The 19,730-nt window shown below is 39.1% G+C and overlaps 2 protein-coding genes across 4 annotated transcripts in view; both read left to right on the top strand.

Moving 5' to 3' along the window:
- Window positions 1-19,730, top strand: part of Nca (neurocalcin homolog) — a 430,495-nt gene that overhangs the window by 159,891 nt on the left and 250,874 nt on the right. The gene's annotated exons all lie outside the window — the stretch shown is intronic.
- LOC141449705 (neuronal calcium sensor 2) overlaps window positions 1-19,730 on the top strand; it is a 419,318-nt gene that overhangs the window by 159,700 nt on the left and 239,888 nt on the right. For both annotated transcript variants that reach the window (XM_074119368.1, XM_074119367.1), the window contains exon 4: window positions 14,212-14,261. The gene's annotated coding sequence lies outside the window, so the exon portion shown is untranslated. The remainder of the gene's footprint in view (window positions 1-14,211; window positions 14,262-19,730) is intronic.

The following is a 19,730-nucleotide window of genomic DNA, read 5'->3' as shown; positions in this document are numbered from 1 at the left end:
AACTAGAGCAGCGTTGGACGAAGTGTATAAGCCTAAAAGGAGACTATGTTGAAAAATAAAAAAGGTTTATCCCAAAAAATTAAGTAGTTTTTATTTTTGCACGGACTTTTCAAACGACCCTCGTACGAGTATATCAGAGAAAAGGATGACGGTGCTAGTCAGATTAGCAAATGCATTTAAAGGTAGAAAGAGCTGGGAAAATAATATTAAAAAATTAGTTACCTGCAGTAATGTTAGCGGAGAGGAACTAGAGGAACTAGGCACAGAATCTAATCAAATTATAAGATGAATAGAATTACGGGAGCAAACTGTAACATATTTAATACTGAAATTATAACTTTATCACTGGCATAACTTTATTTCTCTCTGAATATTCTGTCTTCCTCTTGGTGCTTTGTGTATCTACTTCTCATGCCTCCCAGTAAATACCGTACAACTTAGAGATTCTCGCATAATCTAATAAATTAATTTCCTAATAATCTCCTCCTGTAAATTATTAACTATTCCAAATCCATAAGGTAAAGACAAGTATTTGTACAATCGCGATATTTAATCTATTAATGCCCTCAAAAATTATGTGAACAGTTTCTAATAAATCTTACTGTTATTACGAGTACAAAACTCATAAAGCATTACTTAATAATAATAATCTTCTCCTCGCTCACATACTTTATTTTACCTTGATTAAAATATTTTAAGCCAAAAGTGTGGAGAGTTAATCCTAATACTGCCATAACCTAGGAAGCTTATCTTTGATATTCTGTTTTGGATACCATCATTTTATCTGATGGTAAGTTTTGGCCCAAAATCAAAGGCCAGCCTCCATTCATCCAAATCTCTGTAAAGTTAGTTGTTCCCTTAGCAATAGTTATCTAGCTAATCGGCGCTCTTAGCTTAGTAACAACCTTTAAGTGGAGTTTCAGTTCTACTTCATTCACAATTCTCTCTCTCTGCAAATCGTAGAAGTTATGATGTCTACATTTATTATGCCTCTAATCAGAGCTACTGTTACTGCGCGCTGCTTGTTTTGATCTTAAGAGCTTACTTGAGTGGAAGCCAGTTATCTTCACTGTAAGGGTGATCTCTGCCCTGGTCCTTTTCTTGATCTCCACTTAATTCGGCAGATTCTGTTCTGTTAATTAAAAATTACAAACAAAAAATTAAGCGAATTTACTTTAAAAAAGAATAAAATAAACAATTGATATTTAAGCTTTTCTTACTAAAGTTAAAGAGATGTATTGCAATCAAGGCAAATAACGTAATTTCACCAGAAAAATCACCGGTTTTTAAATCCGTCAAGTGGAAATGAATTTGGCGTTGGGACAAAATATTTCAAAACAAAATACCGCAGAAACGTGAAAATTTCAATTTTGTTTTGGACATACGCAGAAAACTAAGAGCCAAAACGGGAGAACAGGAATATACAGGGTGTTCATTTTAAGACGGCTCAAATGCATTTCATGCTTGAACGGTTGGTCTGAGCGAAAAATGGTAGAGAACAAATTTGGTGCCCGTCATCTCTAGTTTCAGAATATGTGACTTGATTTTAGATTCCTGCCGGCATACGCGGCTGACGCGCGACCAAAAGTGAGGGTTTGCAATTGACCCAATTTTCATATACACAGTTTTAAAGGGTATAAAAAGTTATGAAAGAAACTGGAAACCGCAATTAGATATCTTCAAAATTAAAGGTGCTAGGCCATTTCAAAATCTGGTATTTATTAATCATATTTCAATTTTTTAACTTGTTATCAAAGAGAAAGAAGAGCACGCGATAGGTCATTTTTATGTATTTTTTCATTCCCTTTCTACTAAAAATATTGCCAAGGCAGTAATGATAGTATTTTTCTTAATATCGGGAAATAAATCGTTTTCCGAGTGATTTTCTAAGCAATAATCAAGTGTTAAGAGCTTTAGATGTTCTCAAGCATAGACAAAATGGCTAAACTGTGTATGCAAATATAACGGGACTTATAAGGGAATTTTGGTAATGACTATAAAGAGACGAGACAGATACAATAGAGTAATTACAATGTTTCGTTTAACAAAAGAGCATAAATACTGGAATTTTTTTAAATACAATTCATCAAATGGTCAAAAATAAATTGAAAATACAAAGCAATAATTTTGTAAAAAGTTGGATCTGTTTTTGGACCGATTCCTCGCTAATTTGAATCCTTAATATAATATTTTTACTGTTACTAAAAGCTATAGTACTATTATAAATCCAGATTTTAATTAATGTTTTATTATGAGAACTTTATAGTAAAGTACGTTTGCTAATCGCCACGACATGTAATTAGGTACTTAGACATATCTGGAAAAATTCTCATTACTACTACTGTTTAGTGTTAAGACTTCTGTTAGAAATTAGCGCTCTAGTTTAGTGGTGACCAACGTTTTAGCAAGGTACCGGAACTGAGAAGCCCCATGGCAAACATCAATCTTGGAGTTAAACATTTACTTTCCTTTTCATCTAGTTGTTTTTCCCCTTGCTCCTCTCTACGCTCTACCTTCAACGCTTTAATCATTTTTTCAGCGACTACATCTTTTCTCTTAGTTGCAAAGTTTAATTATTTTCTTCTTTGTTTTTTTACTTTTTCCTTCCTTACACTTTGTTTTTAACCTTTTATCATTTATTGAGGGTTATAAAACATCACGGCCACACCCATTGTTAGCAACAAACAATGTTAATAATCATGTTCTTATTTGTTGAAGGAATGTTTAGGTGCGCTGTGCTGTATAAAAGTTCTGATATATTGCGATTCATTTTTTATTCACAGGTGGGAAAAATTTGATTCATTTGCTGAAATTGCGTTAATTTCATCTATAGTAATTATTTCAGATCGTTCTGGACATACTTATGGGCCATTCTCAATAAAGAAATATCAGCCATTGAGAATAATTGAGGCCCAATTTTATTCCTTGGCGATGGTCTTCCTAGTGACTTGCAGTTTGTTACCCCTTGCAATCTGCAGTTATCTGCCTACAGATAATTCTCTTACCACTTCTTGCGGAAAAGAACTGTCAGTGCTTGCGAATAAGCTCATTTAACCTGTTCTTTCAGTATATTCCTAGTTATTAGAGGATTTCGTTAAACAATACGGTTGAGCTCTTTAGCCAAAAACTAAAAGTGCTTCTTCTCCAGCTATTTGCTACTTCGTCTATAAGTCCAGCAAAATACTTGGCAGGGTACGCTATCTACCATCATCCGTGAAGCTCATAAAGTTACTGTGGTGGCTGCTGACATAAAGGCGAAGGATTTGCTGTACGATGAATTCATCTACAGCACTCTGCTGCTATAGCTAGTCGGAGAGGCTGCTTTCTACCTATTCCAGACTTCCTACAAGCTAACTGGCAACTCGACTGTCTGCTCTCTATGATCTGTCGGTAGAATAGACGCTGGACTCCTCTATTCATACAACGCGTTTGTTACTAACAGAGCAGCAATTGAACACTTCGATAAAATAAGGCAGCATCCAGCCTTTATAAGGCTGAATAGCTAGTTTGCCAAGGGAAGGCATATTATGTATATGTTGAGAGAAAAAAAGAATTCTGAAATTTAATTTGGATGCGAACACTTCCTTATTGGGTGAACAGGAATTATAAGTCTTAGTTAAGTCATTATAAGGAGATGATTCCAAAGTGTTTCTAATAGAGCGCAAGGACTCATTAAAATCGGAATTACCCTGTAGAGATTCACTCTTTGGTGGTTGATAATTTGATTTGCTTTTGTATATTTCGTTAAACAAAATTGTTGTTAAGAAGAATACAATTCAGTTAATATTTTTATGCATAGCTTTTAAATATATGATTTATTTTGAGTTCTCATTAACAAATTGCATAAGTTCGTCGTTAAATGTTGACCTAAAACTACTTCATGACCTCAAGCTATATATTCCATTCCCAGATTCAACATCAGTGAAGTTAGATTGCGATAGCTTCTTTCATTTAACTAGAGAAACAGTTGTGTACTCCATTAGTTGTTAATTTAATATTCCATTTTCTACGCGATGCAGTATGGCTAGCTAGATTGCTTGCTATTTAAATAACTATCTTGCTTCCGGCGTTTTTTTTTTAATCACTTCAGCTCCTGATAAGGATTTTTCTTTCTTCTTTTGTCTGTAGTTTTCTGAATCCTTTATCTGTTCCTTCACACCTGGTATTCGCTTTTTATTGCCTATTTTCGTGGACTAACTTAGGTTTTTTTTTATTTCTCGCTATTTTAATTTTTTCAGTTCTAGAGAGCCATATTTTTGTCAATATTTCCATGATATAATAGAATTGATGATTACTATTGGAAGATAACATAAATTTGATGTTTTCCTTGCTTATCGGCGAAACTAAATTTACAAATTGAAACATTTGAGACCTTAAATTAATTATTTAAAAATCTACTCTGTAAAGTTAGAGTTACGACCATTTTTAGTTGAATCGAGTAAACTGCAGGAATGGAGAAATTTATCAAAGAAAATTACTTGGATAAAGAGTGAATTGAGAAAAGGGGGTTGATGTTCTGCTTGAGTTTACAGCGTGCAGGCCTTTCTAGAAAAACAGGCTTTAAGTTATGGTCCAGTAAGCACAGGTTTAATAGGGAGTCTGCTCTCCATCGCTCATTGATCTCATCTTCCTTCTCTCTCTCTCCCTCCCTATTCGCCCATTTCACTACTGAATGCGCGCACACGATGTAAATTAATAGATTTGAATACCCACGCCTTCCTAGGTGACCATTTATTTTTGGCGGCGTTTACTGGTTGCGCATTTTTTATACTTGCTTCTTACTCCTCGCAAAAAAAAAGAAGGTAATCTTGGGGATTTTCGATTTCTTCTGCGAGAGGAGGTGGGTATAGTCTCTCTAAAGTTTTTACGCCAATGATACCTTTATAAGAACAATTGAATAAAAAACTACGAATTCATTTATTTTGGGTGAAAATATTTAAATACTAGTGATTTTGGCGCAATTTTGAAAGTGGGAGGTCATGTGTTCCGCCTCAGTTTACGACAGCTGATTTAGTATTGGATATTTGGCCCCATCTGAAAAAATAGGCGATTAATTAATTAATTTATTTACTTTTTATTTTATGTATTTATGTGATTTATGTATTCTGTTTTTATTAATTATTCTTCCAACAATTTCAATTTTGTTTTTTATTTAAATGCAAATTTTGTAAGATTGTAAATGTAATAGACAAATTTAATCCATAAACTGGAAAAAGGTGTTCTGAAAAAACCAAAAAAAATCCATGAAACTAGTGTTCAGCCAAAAAGAATTGGCACTGAAAAAGCATTCCAACAGATATTTGGAAATTTTCTAGTTTTAAGATAAATAGTGAAGTTCCTGATGACTAATGTTAACTGATGATGGACAAAAAATAAAATAATAATATTTCCAGATTAAGTCTGGGTGTGTGGGGCTTTACCCACTTAAAAAACCCCTCCTCTTCAGGCATAGCGTCCACCCCGGAACCGCCATAAGCATTACTTCAGGGTGGTGCCTCGTATTAAATTTCAACTATCTTAATTTATCTCATTGTCTGGGCTAGGTCTTAGCGACGGTCTAGCTCATTCTTCTTACTTTTTAGCACAGACCTAACGAAGTACGAAACTTCCTCCCATAGGTCTTGGCTAACCAGCACAGTTTCAACTATATTATGCGGTGAAAGTGGACCAGTTCTTTCCTGCAGCCTCGCTCTTTCCTCCGCCCATCTTTCACATTCGAAGAACGTATGATGCGCATCATCATAGGCAGAATCCCAGATCGAGCAGATCTATAGGTGTAACACCAGCCAATACTAAAACCGCCGGTTCAGACACCGTTCTATATGCGCTAGCGATTCTAAGTGCACCCCTTTTTTGTACCACAGCCAAAAACCCCGGCAGTTGCGCACAATAACTACCCCTTGCGGGAAATAATAGTAATAATAATAATAGTAATACTTACTTACTTACTATACAGCTCTACAGCCCGGGGTGGGCCTTGGCTTCCTTAATAATGTCATTCCATGTTTATAATAGTAATAGTAATAATAATAACAATAACAATAATAATAATAGTAAGGGAAGGGATTAGCTATGAGGTTAGCATACTGGACTCCCACGCGGAGGTCCCGGGTTCGAATCCAGCAGCTGACCCTTAGATTTTCTCTTCCTAGAAGCTTCTTACAGCTCACTGTCCGGTGATGGACAGTGTTGTCTGTAACGAGAGAACACTGTCCGGAGGCCGGCAGTGCACTGGAAAAAGCTCCGGGCGCCAATGACCTCAGCTGTTGATGCGCCAAAAAAAAAAAAATAATAATAATAATAATGTAGGCCAGCCGCTACCTCGTACGAACTACACTTCTATAGAGAGCCACTTACACACACTCAAGCACACACTCACACACACGTACATACACTCACAGATAGATAGGACAACTAACCTACTGGAACAAAGCTATGATAACAATAAGTCTGATGAATTTACTTAACGGATTTACTTAACAAAATATTTGGTACATGAATAAACATACATACGCCGCATGGGCCGCAGACAAGAAAAGTCGCAGGTCAGCAAGAGGGAAACTTGGCTTTTCTACAAACTCTCAATCCTCGTCTGTATTCCAGCAAGTCCCAACTCAGAATGCTCGAAATTCAATAAAATACTTTTCTTCCAATCAAAACCCAGCTGTGCTCATAAACCTAGCAACTAATTCTAGTGCCCAGTTACATTATCCCCCCCTTTGAAGAAAAGTGGACTCCACTTTTCAAGCTCAGGGGAGGTAGTTGACTCCGCAGCTTCTGGTTCACTCCTAGTGCCCCTCCACATGGGCAGCTGAACCTGGAATCTTCCTGGTAGCTCTCTTCGCAGTTGATGCGATGTAGGTGTATCCCATTGGCGAGGATATTGCCACTTCTCGAACTCTAACATCTGGAAAGCTATCGCTCCGAGGGCTCCTCTTGCCCTACCATTTTTCCCGCACAGCTTCCAACGCTAATCCTCCCTTCGGGTAAGGTTTTCAGGGTGAGTTTCTTTCTTCCTAGGTGCCTCGACGATCTCATTGCCTATGTTTGTGGCTTACGTAAGGCAATCTTCAGCCATATGATCTCCCCTGCTCAAAGATACTCCGCTCTTAGATGGCTGACTGGATTTCTGAGTTGGCCTACCAAAATCTCTCTTTGCTGGTATTCAGCTTGTGGAACATCCATTTTGAGCTTACTCTGTAGATCCTCTCATTTTCCCACGGCCATTTCTCCGTCCACATCCCCACCGCCGCACACGCCCATCCATATACTGCTCATCTGAGCCCGAGTTATCAATACTAATACTTTGGTTTTGTTTCATAAGCTTATATTCCAATAGTTTTGCCGTCAATCAGTAGGTATGAGAACCGAATCTGGTAGTTCGCCGTTATTCATCCTCCATGCACTCTCGACGATGCCTCGGCCGCAGATTGATCCTAACCTCCCTAGGAATGGAGTTAGATTCCTGCTCGCTCTCCTGCCCACGTAACAAATAAGGAGACCTTGGGTTTTCTGTTGGATCCCACTCCCCGGAGGTGGGATGCCACGATGAATCTCCCTCTGCCAACGTAGATTCGGAACTTTCGGGGGCGTCTTCTTCCCCCTCTTCTACCGCCTCACCCGGTGTGGATGGTGCTAGGGAGACTCTGAGAGGGGTTTCACTCAAGTCTTCCCACCACCCTTGTTCATTATCCGCCGGGGAATTACTACCTGAGGTGGTTGGTTCCTCTGCAACCCTTGAGGGGTGAGCCTCTACATTTGCTTGCCCACTACCATGGTCCTCTCTGGCCTGATAGGCAGGTTTGAGGCGGTTGGCATGTACCACATATCGACCCCCTGTATTCAGAGCCAATTCATAGTCACAGGGAGGAAGTTGTGCACTTATCTCATGTGGCCCGGTCCACGGTTTATAAAATTTTTTCGCCTGACCTTGTGGTACGGCCGGTTCCAATAAATACACTTTGTCGCCTACGCGAAATACCCGGTCCTTCTTCCCCGCGTCATAGAAACGGGTCCACGACTCTCGGGCTTTAGCCTCACTCCCTTTGGCCTGGGCATACGCCGCAGAGAGCCTCTCTTTTAACTGCATCACATAGTCCTCCACTGACGCCGCCCGTTGCTGCCAAGTATACGGAAAATCAAATGGCATTTCAAAGTCTCGCCCATATAACAAATAATGAGGAGTAAACCCTGTTGACGAATGCACAGTAGAGCGGTACGCCATCACAACAAATGGCACCCATCGATCCCAATTCCGGCCGTCCTTTCGAACAAAGTGGGAAAGAGAGTCAATTAGTGTCCGATGCATACGCTCCACTATCCCATTGCTCTGGGGATGGTAGGCGGTGGTCTGCAGTTTCTTTATGTGCAGCAAGTGGCAGACAGCTTTAAACAAATTGGACAGGAAATTCGTACCTCTATCGGTCAGAACCTGACGAGGGGCCCCATGTCTTAAAATAATATTATGAACAAATGCCCGAGCAGTCTCTTCAGCCGTTTGCGTCCTCATGGGGATAACCTCTGCATACCTTGTGAAATGGTCGACCATAGTAAGGAGGTAGCGGTTTCCCCTACTACTTAGCGGGCACTCCACCACGTCGAGACCCGCTCGAAAGGATAAGTGGCTTCATTTACCCGGCCCAATGGTACTGCTAATCCACTCGGTGTTTTACGTTCGTTACACGACTGGCAGCTCTTGACGTACAGTTCCACATCTCTGGCCATCTCGGGCCAAAAAAAGTTTTCTTTAATACGAGTTAACGTCCTCTCTATACCGGGATGGCCGGACCAGGGGGTGTCATGATGGGCTTTGATTACACGAATTCTCTGTTTAGCTGGTACCATTATTCGCCACTGGTCTTCCTGGGCTTTACCATCCGTCCAGTACAAGAGCCCGGATTCGTGAACATAGGTTTTCTCCGGCCAGGACTTCCTGGTTTGGCTACACCAGCGATCTTTAGACTGCTCTTGCCCGAACTGGTCGCTTTTCCCCGTGGCCCACTGCACTTCACCGAACAACTCTGGCTTGGAAGCTGAAGCGACCCTTCGACTTAACCCGTCAGCGTTAAGGTGTTTAATCCCTGGTCTATGTTCCACATCATACACGAATTCGGACAATCTTAGGGACCAACGTGTCAATTTCGCGGAGGGGTCTTTCAGGCTTAGCATCCATTTCAAAGCAGCATGGTCTGTGACGAGTTTAAATTTCCGACCTAAAAGATAGCAACGGAATTGGGTTGTGGCCCAGACCACTGCTAGCAATTCTCTTTCAGTGGTGGAATACTTTTGCTCAGCCGGTGTTAGTTGACGGCTAGCATAAGCCACTGGTCTTTCTTGCCCCGCACACATTTGGGAGAGTACTGCTCCTAGCGCTATCCCCGAAGCGTCGGTCGCTAATATAAAACTGTCCCGAAAATCTGGGTATACTAACACTGATGATGAACACAGTGCACCCTTCAAAGACTCGAACGCAGACTGTTCCTCCTTGCCCCAAGTGAATGCCACATCTTTCTTTAGTAACGAGGTAAGTGGTTGCGCAAGGTCAGCAAACCCCTTTATGAAGCGGCGGTAATACCCCGCAAGACCCAAGAAACTCTTTACTTCTTTCGCAGAGTTTGGGGCGGGATACGAGTTGATGGCGACCAATTTGTTCGGATCTGGCTTTACGCCTTCCGAAGATACAATATGCCCCAAGTACTGCACCTCTCGCTGTGCAAAAGCACACTTCCCAAGATTTGCTTTCAACCCCGCACGCTCCAAGCGATGTAGTACATTACTTAATCGTCGGCAATGTTCTTCGAGAGTAGGACTGTAGATAATTATATCATCCATGTAAACCAGGCACTCCTCCCCTTTGATTTCCGACAATAATTGGTCCATTAATCGTTGAAACGTAGCCGGCGCATTAACCAGACCAAAAGCCATCCGTTTGTACTCAAAATGGCCCCCTATAGTTGAAAAAGCGGTTTTTTCGCAATCCTCTGGGTGGATGGGGATTTGGTGGTACCCACTGGCCAAATCGATAGTGGAAAAGTACCGACTTCTACCCAAGTTCTCCAACGTTTCCGTTATCAGTGGTAAAGGATAGGGGTCTACTTTCGTGATTTTATTAAGCCCTCTAAAATCAGTACAGAAACGGTACTTACACGTGCCATCCCTACTCTTCTTTGGAACTAACACGATCGGGGCGGACCATGGGCTGCTTGAAGGTGCAATTACCCCCTTATCTAGCATTTCGCGGAGATGTTCTTCTACAATTGGTCTCTGATTATAGGGTACCCGGTAGGGACGCTTGATAACGGGGCCTTCCTCTGTTGTCTTAATTCTATGATACACAGGTAACTTGCACCCTTCTGGCCCTGGCTCCACAAAGACTTGTAGATACATTCGTAGCACTTTCATCAATTTACCGCGATCACCCTCGGCCAAGTGGCTTAACTTCCCAATACATTCGACTTCCACTTCTCCCTCTGGGACCACTTCCTGACCCACGGCACCTACCACCTTCGAGTGAGACGATTCGCTTCCTAAGTCCACCCTCTCCGCTGTTGCTACCCACTGACCCTTCCCAACATTCACTTCTGACTCCGTTAGGTTTATCACTTTCACCCAAACCCGGCGGCCTTCAGCCCGGTTTAAACTCCTCGCTATCCTCAAGCCCCCTTCAATCGGCATCAGGGGTTCTAAAAGAATGTCCCCTTCCAGGTCACGGGCTATCTTCCCCTCCACTAAGCATTCGCTGTGACCTGGTATCTTCTGACAGCGTGCTACCTTCACGCCGATCTCGCTTGCACTGCCTTCCCGAGACCTGTTAGGGTGCCTTTCCCTGTTCTCCTGATTGTCCGTCCCATAGGACACTGCTTTCTCCTTGCAGCCATTCTCCACCAGTGCTACTGACGGGTTTCTGGGTTTAATTGTGACCTGACCTCGGCCAGCGTCTACAACCAACCCTAGTTTCCTCATTAGGTCCCAACCCATGAGACCATCCCCGCGAGTGGCTACCGCAGCGATCACAAAGGTGTGGTTCACCCGGCTCCCCTCTACAAAGAACTCCAGTTCCTGTTCACCTCTAATGGGTACCGAACTCCCCGTAACTCCTGTTGCTTTAATACGGGACTGCTTGACTACCACTCCAGGAATTGCTTGTTTTAAAATGGAAATTTCTGACCCGCTGTCAACAAGTAATTCCAACCGACTCTTTCCTGTAAACACAGGTATTGTTAAACCCTTAGACTTCCCCGTTGCTACACTTGGCACCAGGGCAGGGGCCCTCGGTTTTAACGGGCATTCGACGTCGGGCCATCGGTCGAGCCCTCCGCTTTTGGGTGCGGGCCTGTTCCCTCATAACAAGTCCTGACTTTTGCTAAGGTAGCTCGTCGAGCGCAATCTCGCGCATAGTGTCCCATTTGGCCACAAACAAAACAGGCTGTCTCCCTTTTTGAGGGAGCAGCCTCACTGCGTTGGTTACCCCACCCAAGGCTCTTCCTCCTTCTCAGATCACATGACTTTGCAAAATGTCCCGGTCTCCCACAACGAAAGCACATGCTCCCTGATCGTTGGGGCTCCACTGTTGTCTTCCCTTCTAGACCGGAACTTCCTTGCACAGCCCAGATTTCCCGTGGAGAGGTTGACTTCACCCTCACTTGCTCAATACGCGAAGCCCGTGCCACCGCTTCGTGAAACGTTTTCGGGGGATCGTATTGTAGTTGTCGGCTTGGTTCTCCTTTGAGCCCTTTTATATAGGCAGCCATAAGAATTCTTTCAAGCTGAGCCCTAGCCCACCCTGCTTCCGCTACTGATGCCGAGATAGGCAATGTTTTCTCCCCGACTTGCCGACACCGATCTGCAAACTGACGCGCATCTTCACCCGACAGTTGTTCAAGAGAGTTAAGCTCCAACAGCTTTTGCTCAGGCGTAGCCTCCCCCACAAAGCGAGTTCTAATCACATCAACCATATCCACAAATGTCGCCGTAGGTAGCAATAGCTCCGGTCGACAAGCCACACAATCTGCTGCAGCCCCTTTTAGTTTAAGACGACATATCATAATTTTATCCGCCTCTGACCACCCGCCTCTTTCGGCCACTAAGGAAAAATTTTGCAGAAATTGGTCAATAGGCCTATCTGATATGTCCCCACTCCAAGGCATGATTAAAGATTGAAGGGAAAGATCTCGCTTAACCCCCCCTTCATTAGAGGATAAGCTTGCTGCTTCCCTTTGGGAGTTCATCCAGCGCACCTCCTCTTTCAACCTGTCTACCTCCTCCTTTAGTGCCTTCACCTCTTCCATAATTCCAGAGCACTAATACTAAGGACGGGGAAACGTTACGGGTTTCCGACTATACCCCACACCTGACACCAATGTAGGCCAGCCGCTACCTCGTACGAACTACACTTCTATAGAGAGCCACTTACACACACTCAAGCACACACTCACACACACGTACATACACTCACAGATAGATAGGACAACTAACCTACTGGAACAAAGCTATGATAACAATAAGTCTGATGAATTTACTTAACGGATTTACTTAACAAAATATTTGGTACATGAATAAACATACATACGCCGCATGGGCCGCAGACAAGAAAAGTCGCAGGTCAGCAAGAGGGAAACTTGGCTTTTCTACAAACTCTCAATCCTCGTCTGTATTCCAGCAAGTCCCAACTCAGAATGCTCGAAATTCAATAAAATACTTTTCTTCCAATCAAAACCCAGCTGTGCTCATAAACCTAGCAACTAATTCTAGTGCCCAGTTACAATAATAATAATAGTAATAATAAGACTTTTTGTCCTTGACGGAAAATACAGTTTTTTCTTTTCTAAAGAAAGCTGGGGTAGCCGAGCGATTACTGACAAGGCCATCTAAAACTATCAATGCATGAGGTACTGGGTTCGATCCCGGTTTAGGTTTTGAATTTTATAAATGTGGTAAAAATACAGTAAAGTATGTGAGCTAGCTATCCAGCTCCGTTCATCACATCTGAATTAGCAGTTTCCGGCCTGAAGAAATTACTTTACTTTTTTTCTCACAAAGAAATTCAAAATAGGTAGCAACTTTGAAGTAATGTGACGGTGGTAAGGATGAAACAAAGTTTTGTGTATTTCTTTTTACCACAAATTTCTGTTTTAATAAAATTAATTTAAAATAATCAGGATATTGAATATCTGGAGAATGAGAAATGCGAACGGAAACCCCAATAAAGGAACCCTTCTCATCTTCATTATCTCGTGCCCTAATATTTATTTCATTTTTCAAGAAATCACGAACTTTCTCCGCACCTCCTTAATTAACCCCAGCCTATTGATTTAATATTTTAAAAGTACAAGTTATTATATTAATTACATGAATTATAAACTCTAAAATTTATATCCTTGGGTTTTACTTAGACCGTAGACTATCTTGGAACCCCCACACTAGACAGAACTAAACAGGCTCTAAGACGATAGATCAAAACTCTCTCTGGACGACTAAAGACTGATTTATATTTCTTTTTGACACCCATCTGGGCGTATGGAATAGAGCTGTGGGGTTCAACCAAGCGCTCCAATATTCAAAGGATTCAATCTAAAATACTTCGAACTATTGTACCCGCACCATTTTATGTCTCCAACCCTGACTATAAACACTGGACCTTAACATTTCTTTTTTCTCACAAGTCGCCCAAAACACGATACAGAAAACTCTACTTCAATCTGCAATCTCATATAAATCCTCTAGCTAAAAATCTTTCTTCAAGAACTCTTCCTGGCAACCCGGACAAGACGTCTTAAGAGACAGTGGCCTCGTGATCTCCTCTCAAGTGAAGAAAGTGACTAATAGTCTAATGTTTTGGAGTGTTACCACTGGGTAACTGTTATCACTGTTACTTATAGCGTCAAAGCGCTGATTGTAGCAGAAATAAACGCAAAAAAAAAAAGTTATATCAAATTAATAAAGATTTAATACATTATTTTAATAATTTCATCTATTATAATCTTTAAATTCTGACCCATAACCACTATACCAAATCAGCCTTTTAAGTACGAAACTTCATTAGAGTAATTAATGTACAGCTATATATATATGTGTGTGTGAATCAGAACTTTAGGAGACTTTTTTTGTGTGCTTCTAATGGAGCTTGGTCCCATTTATACAATTAAAAAGTTTTGCTCTTAAATAATGTGTAACTTTGTCATGTATAATTACTATATCCATTTCTCCTTTCAGGACAGTCAGTGACACTCAGAAATAGAAGTGGGCACCCTCCTAACTATGGGGTACGTATTTTCTTTCAACTAAATTAATTTTTAGCCATTGAATTGTTGTCTTAATTAATGAATAGTTTTATTCCTCAACAAAATAAATCTTCATCCTCTCCCACATTTAAAACTAAACGTTAGAGATATTTCAAGCTATATCGAGAGTTCTGAAATTAAAAGTCTCTAATGGAAGTTATCTTTAAAACAACGCATACTAAAATACAATAAAAAACATAACGTATAATTATGAATGAATGAATAAATGCTTTTATTTACAAATTACATAAATACAAATGGATTTATACAAAAAAAGGGTTCAAGACCATGGCTTTTGCCGTCTGTCGAGTTGCCTACTTTAAGTTATTTAATTTAATTCATTCTTAGCTTTACAATTACAGTATTTATTATTCATACAGCAATTAATTTAATAGTTATGTTGGAAATGCTCAATCAGGAACTTCCGATATTTTATAACTGTATTTAGGTATTTGGCGAGTGTTGTCCAGTTGGTACCATTCAATAAGTTGACCACCTCCTCTTGATTTAATTTTATTTTCCCAAAATATGCCTTTCTAAATTCCCCTAAAATTGGACATATTCCTAGGAAGTGACCGTATCCTCAGGGACATTTAGATTGCACAAGGAACACGTAAACACGTAAAGCGAGATTCTTATAAATCCATTCAATATAACCGAAATTATAGTTTATATTTGGAAAGTATTTCTGGTCGACTAGACGTTAACCCGTCGAAAATCAGTTTCAAAAATATCTAAATGTTGCATCCAGTTGTTGAAAATTTTGGTAATCCTTGCATTACTTTGATTTAGTGACATTTTCATTTTTTTGTTTGTTTCCAACTCTAAATTACAACTGCCTTTTGGCAACAAGTAAATATTATTGTGTACAATATATAAACAAAATGAAAGAATTTATTCAATGAGCCGGCTAACATAGGATACCAATGAAGTGAATTAGAAGGATGCCTTTTTTCAGTCATACGATCAACGCTTCAACCATTGGGGAAGGATTCGATGGAAGGGTAGTTTGGGAAAGATTGTGTACGAACGGCGGATGAAGTATTGGGAAAGTTTGTTGGGAGATTTGGTGTAACGGGATTTGGCTGCGTCAACAGCAGAAAATGATAGTTAGGTCACCGTGGATAGTTTAATTTGCTGACGTGAAAAGTTGCCTTAACGATGGATGCGGTTAAGATTGGTGCTCTTAGGTGTACCGTAAAGTTTTGGTTGAGTTTTTTCGTCCGTTGGAATTCAATTTGGATCGTTTGTTGGATCATTCGGCAACGAAAGTTAAGTTCATGCCGTTTGAGTCGGATATGGGCGTTCCAAGTGATGCGTTTGTCGAGGTAGAGTCCGAGATATTGTACTTAATCTGTCAGTAGGATAGGAACATCTAAATTGTCAACTTGATTAAGTAATTAATTATTGGTCAGTTCTACAAAAGTGTAGTGAGTTTATTTTTGAAAAGAAAGAAAACAGGTTTAGATTTTAGCCTTCATCAATTATTTTTGCCTAATTTAGAGATTCTGACGGGGTTCTGAGTGCTTGGTTGGTTATTTAGAAATGAGTACTGACACAATGAAGTTTTTGTTCATTTCGTTATAACCACCATATTTTCCCACTAAGTTCCGCAGCAATTTGTTTTAAAAGACCTAGAAATAGGTCCTTTTATTTGGTAGTGGTAAAATTTTATTTTTTTGACCTTTACTTTTCTGAAAGTACATACGTGCTGAAAACTGGGTTTTCACTCTATACGTCAGTCGGTTCTTGTAGGATAATTTTCCTCATCAGTGGTACAATATTATTTGGAGTGTATAGTAACTGCGAGAGGTATGATTCATGTAGAGGTTATATTCTGTTGTTTTACCTGGGTAGCTGCAATGGTAGATGTTTACCTCTTCCTTCTTGATTAAGTTTTGATTATGGTTTAAAGTTTGTTTAACGTAACTAACTTGTGTCTTATTTGTAATTAACTAAGTTATTTGTCTCTTCGAAGAACACAAACTGTGCGTCTAACCTGTACAAACAATTGATTAATTTATAGGTAGCTAGTTGTTCGGGGTTAATTATGTGGCACATGAAAAAGTATTAGATTGAGGATAGGTTTTGAAAAGCTGCTAGTCTGTCAGATTGTAAGATATGCAGCTATTTTAATTGAACGAAACTGGTTCCGAGATTTAGAAAATAAAGCAGAAGTGTTTTTGAAGTCCAACAATCCAAAAACCAGAGTTTTAAAAACATTTAAAAACAAAAAGGTAAGCTGCTCTTGTTGCATCATGTTGACTCCATGAAGAAATGCTTATTCTAATGTTTAAGTTGTTCATGTTTTCACCTTCCTGGGTAATTAAAATTTCATCAATATTATCTTTAGCTTCAATATTCATTGCCTTCCAAAATTTATACTTTAGTGCTCTTTGGTGCTTCGAAAGTGATCATTGGTTATAAAACGACACAGTCCAACAACAGGTAGAGTGAGCTGAATGAGACTACTCTAAAGGCAGACCGCAGGGATTCGAACCCAGAATCTTTAGATGGGAGACCAGTGCACTAATCACTGAGCTAATCCCTACCTAAAAAGTAAAAATAATTGTTTTATTAAATTAATATCAGATTTTAAATTTGAATAGAACTGGTGAAAAGATTTGTTATTCTAAAAACGGAAATTTCGACTGTTATTCATTACTCTCATTTCTTGACTGAGGTAAATAGAAAATAAAGCGTTTCATCATATCTACTGGCACTCATTCATTTCCGTTTTATACTAACGCAGTATGTTTGTGTGAAGCGTGATAGTATAAACATGGAAAGCTATTTATTTCCTTGTGCTTTCAACCGCCACTGTTAACTTGACATCGTCGTGATTTTTTTTTTTTTTTTGTTTCGCCATTTTCAATATAAATCTTTAGAATATTTATGGCTACATCTGCACATCTTAAATTATATTATTTTGGCGTTGTACATTATAGTTTTCATGTAGCAGTTTATATGTTAAATGTACGCATCAACAACTTTGTAACAATGTACATAAATAGTATGTATTTATTTTTATTAAATACCCCGCTGTTCATTATTAACTTCTATCCAGGTTTTAGAGAAATATTTGATCCATAAAAATACCCAACCATTTTCACAAAAAACAACCAGAACCGCCTCCTCAAAAACCTCTTTTTTAAATAAATAAATGAAGGCTCTGTTGAAAATATGAGTTAGTTTCCATAGTGTTGCATAATATTGCTGATTTTATCCGTCGAAGCGCACATTTTTTATTTTATCCCAAACCAGTTTGGGATGCTTTCATACATAATCAATGGTTATCATCCAAGTACTGATGATTATTCCTGATTATACTAAATTGAATTTGAATTCTCTACATCAAACTGATTATTCTGATTGTGTACGAAAATCCGAAACCGATAAGGGATACAATAAACATGCGTGCTACGACGATATTAAGGTAATACATTAACTACATTTTTAGCACATTCCTCTCAGGGTTGAAAATCCCCCTTCGAGCTATTACCTTTAGGATTAACATTATTTAACAGACCCAACTAGATGTAACTTTGATCATTAAGCTTAGGTTTTTTGTATTTTAAACCCACTTGTATCCTCCATTGCCATATCGCTTCCATCAGCTTTGGCTTTGACTTCATCTTCGTAACTCTTTCTCTTAATCTCCTGTTCTTCTTCCAACAGTTTCTTTCGTCCATAGATTTTCAGTTTTTTTTTAATTTCTTCTCTTTCGTATCTTATTTGGACATTATTTTTTGCCACCGTTCTAATTACTCCAGAATTTAAACGGCTAGATTTGCACAGTCTACAGTTCCCGTGGTTGTGCAGCATTAATAAAATGATCAGATATTTGAAACCTTTGAATAAGTGTTGCGAAGTTCTTATCTTATATATTTCTATATATTGGTATTTAGTTTCACTGACTTTTCATTGACTTAGCACCCAGGATTCTTTTTTTTTGTCACCTGGTTTCGGACATAATTTACTGTCCGAGGCCGACTTAGTAGGAGTAGTTGTAGAATTTGAAAACTAATAAATCTAGCAGCTGATAATGAATGAATGTCCGAATCCAGTCAGAAATAAAGAAGCACGGATGCAGTCAACTTCCTATATTTACGAGCACTATGGAACATATTGACTCTTTTATTTAGTTACAGATCAATGTAGAAAAATTATTAGATAAGTACTTTTTCTGCCCGCTTTATCCTCAATTTGTACATAGAAATATACATATAAGAAAAGTACATCGTAACACATAATTTATTCAAAGGATTCAAATATCTGATCATTTTTTTTAATGCTGCAGAACCACAAGAATTGGAAACCAACTTGTAACTTTCAATTGGAAATATAACAGTGGCAAAAAATAATGTCCAAATTGAGGGTAAATGAGGATTGAGAGGGTTGCATTGTGGTACATACTAGATTCGATTCCCGGTCTTAGGCCTTGGATTTTATTTGAAGATTAATAAAAGAAATTTACAGCAAAGTATGTTTGCTAGTCGCATCCGTCCACGTTCACCTAATTGGTAGTTGGACGTAAAGCCCGCCGGAAAAAGTAGGCAATTACTTGAGGATAATTGATTTGGACCTTCCTCTTTAAATCTGATCATGAGCTAGGCTAATATAATATATTATACATTAATGCTGCAGAATTAATATCAAAGATTGGTGTATCTTCTGTCCTGACTGTTTAGTTACTCTTAATATGTTGTAAGACCTGAAGATGATCTAGTTCCTAGATCGAAAGCTTGGCCAAAAAAATAAAAACAAAATCATGACTTTCTTCCTGTTTGGATTCTGAATCGGTCGCCAAAAACGATTACCAATATTTTGCTATGTAGAGACAAAATGATCGACTGCGAAGTCCATTAAACATCCAATCCTCTGCATGTTCTTTTCTGGCGTTTGCCCTAGTTACTGCATAATTTAATTAATAAAACATTTATTGTATCTTTAAGATTATTGCCGAAGGCAGTAATCGAATCCTCTTTTGTTACTTATCCTCCAAGCCCCATACATGTTTAATGTCAATGGATAGTTGAGTGTAGGTATTCTATCGATTTTACTCTCATGCAATTTGTTTACTCCCTAACTTCTATCCACTGTTGTAAACATCTAATCCCTTGTTTTTAACTGTGTTACCATGGAAACTGAAGCTGACTGGTAAGTACCATCTTGCCAGTTAGTTCAGTTGAAGATCCGACGGCCTTCAAGACTTATTACAGACAAACAAATCAAATGAACTTTTTGCTTTTATTTTTCCTTTATCTTTGTTTATTTTTTCATGAAAAGAACAACTGGTACATTTTCTCTTATAACAAGATTTGAGAAAGTTATACTTACACTCTTTAGTAGTAGTTTTTCTTGGATTTAACTTTTTGAGGTAATTGCAAACTTTATCGAGTATTATTTGATGAAGTTTTGAAGTTATCTCAGTGCTGCTCACAAAATACA

This window comes from Rhodnius prolixus, unplaced genomic scaffold, assembly GCF_049639745.1.
Source record: "Rhodnius prolixus isolate KJV_2025 unplaced genomic scaffold, Rpr scaffold_2, whole genome shotgun sequence".
NCBI lineage: Eukaryota > Metazoa > Arthropoda > Insecta > Hemiptera > Reduviidae > Rhodnius > Rhodnius prolixus.
The sequence above is the reverse complement of the archived record's forward strand: the minus strand, read 5'-3'. Positions and strand labels throughout refer to the sequence as shown.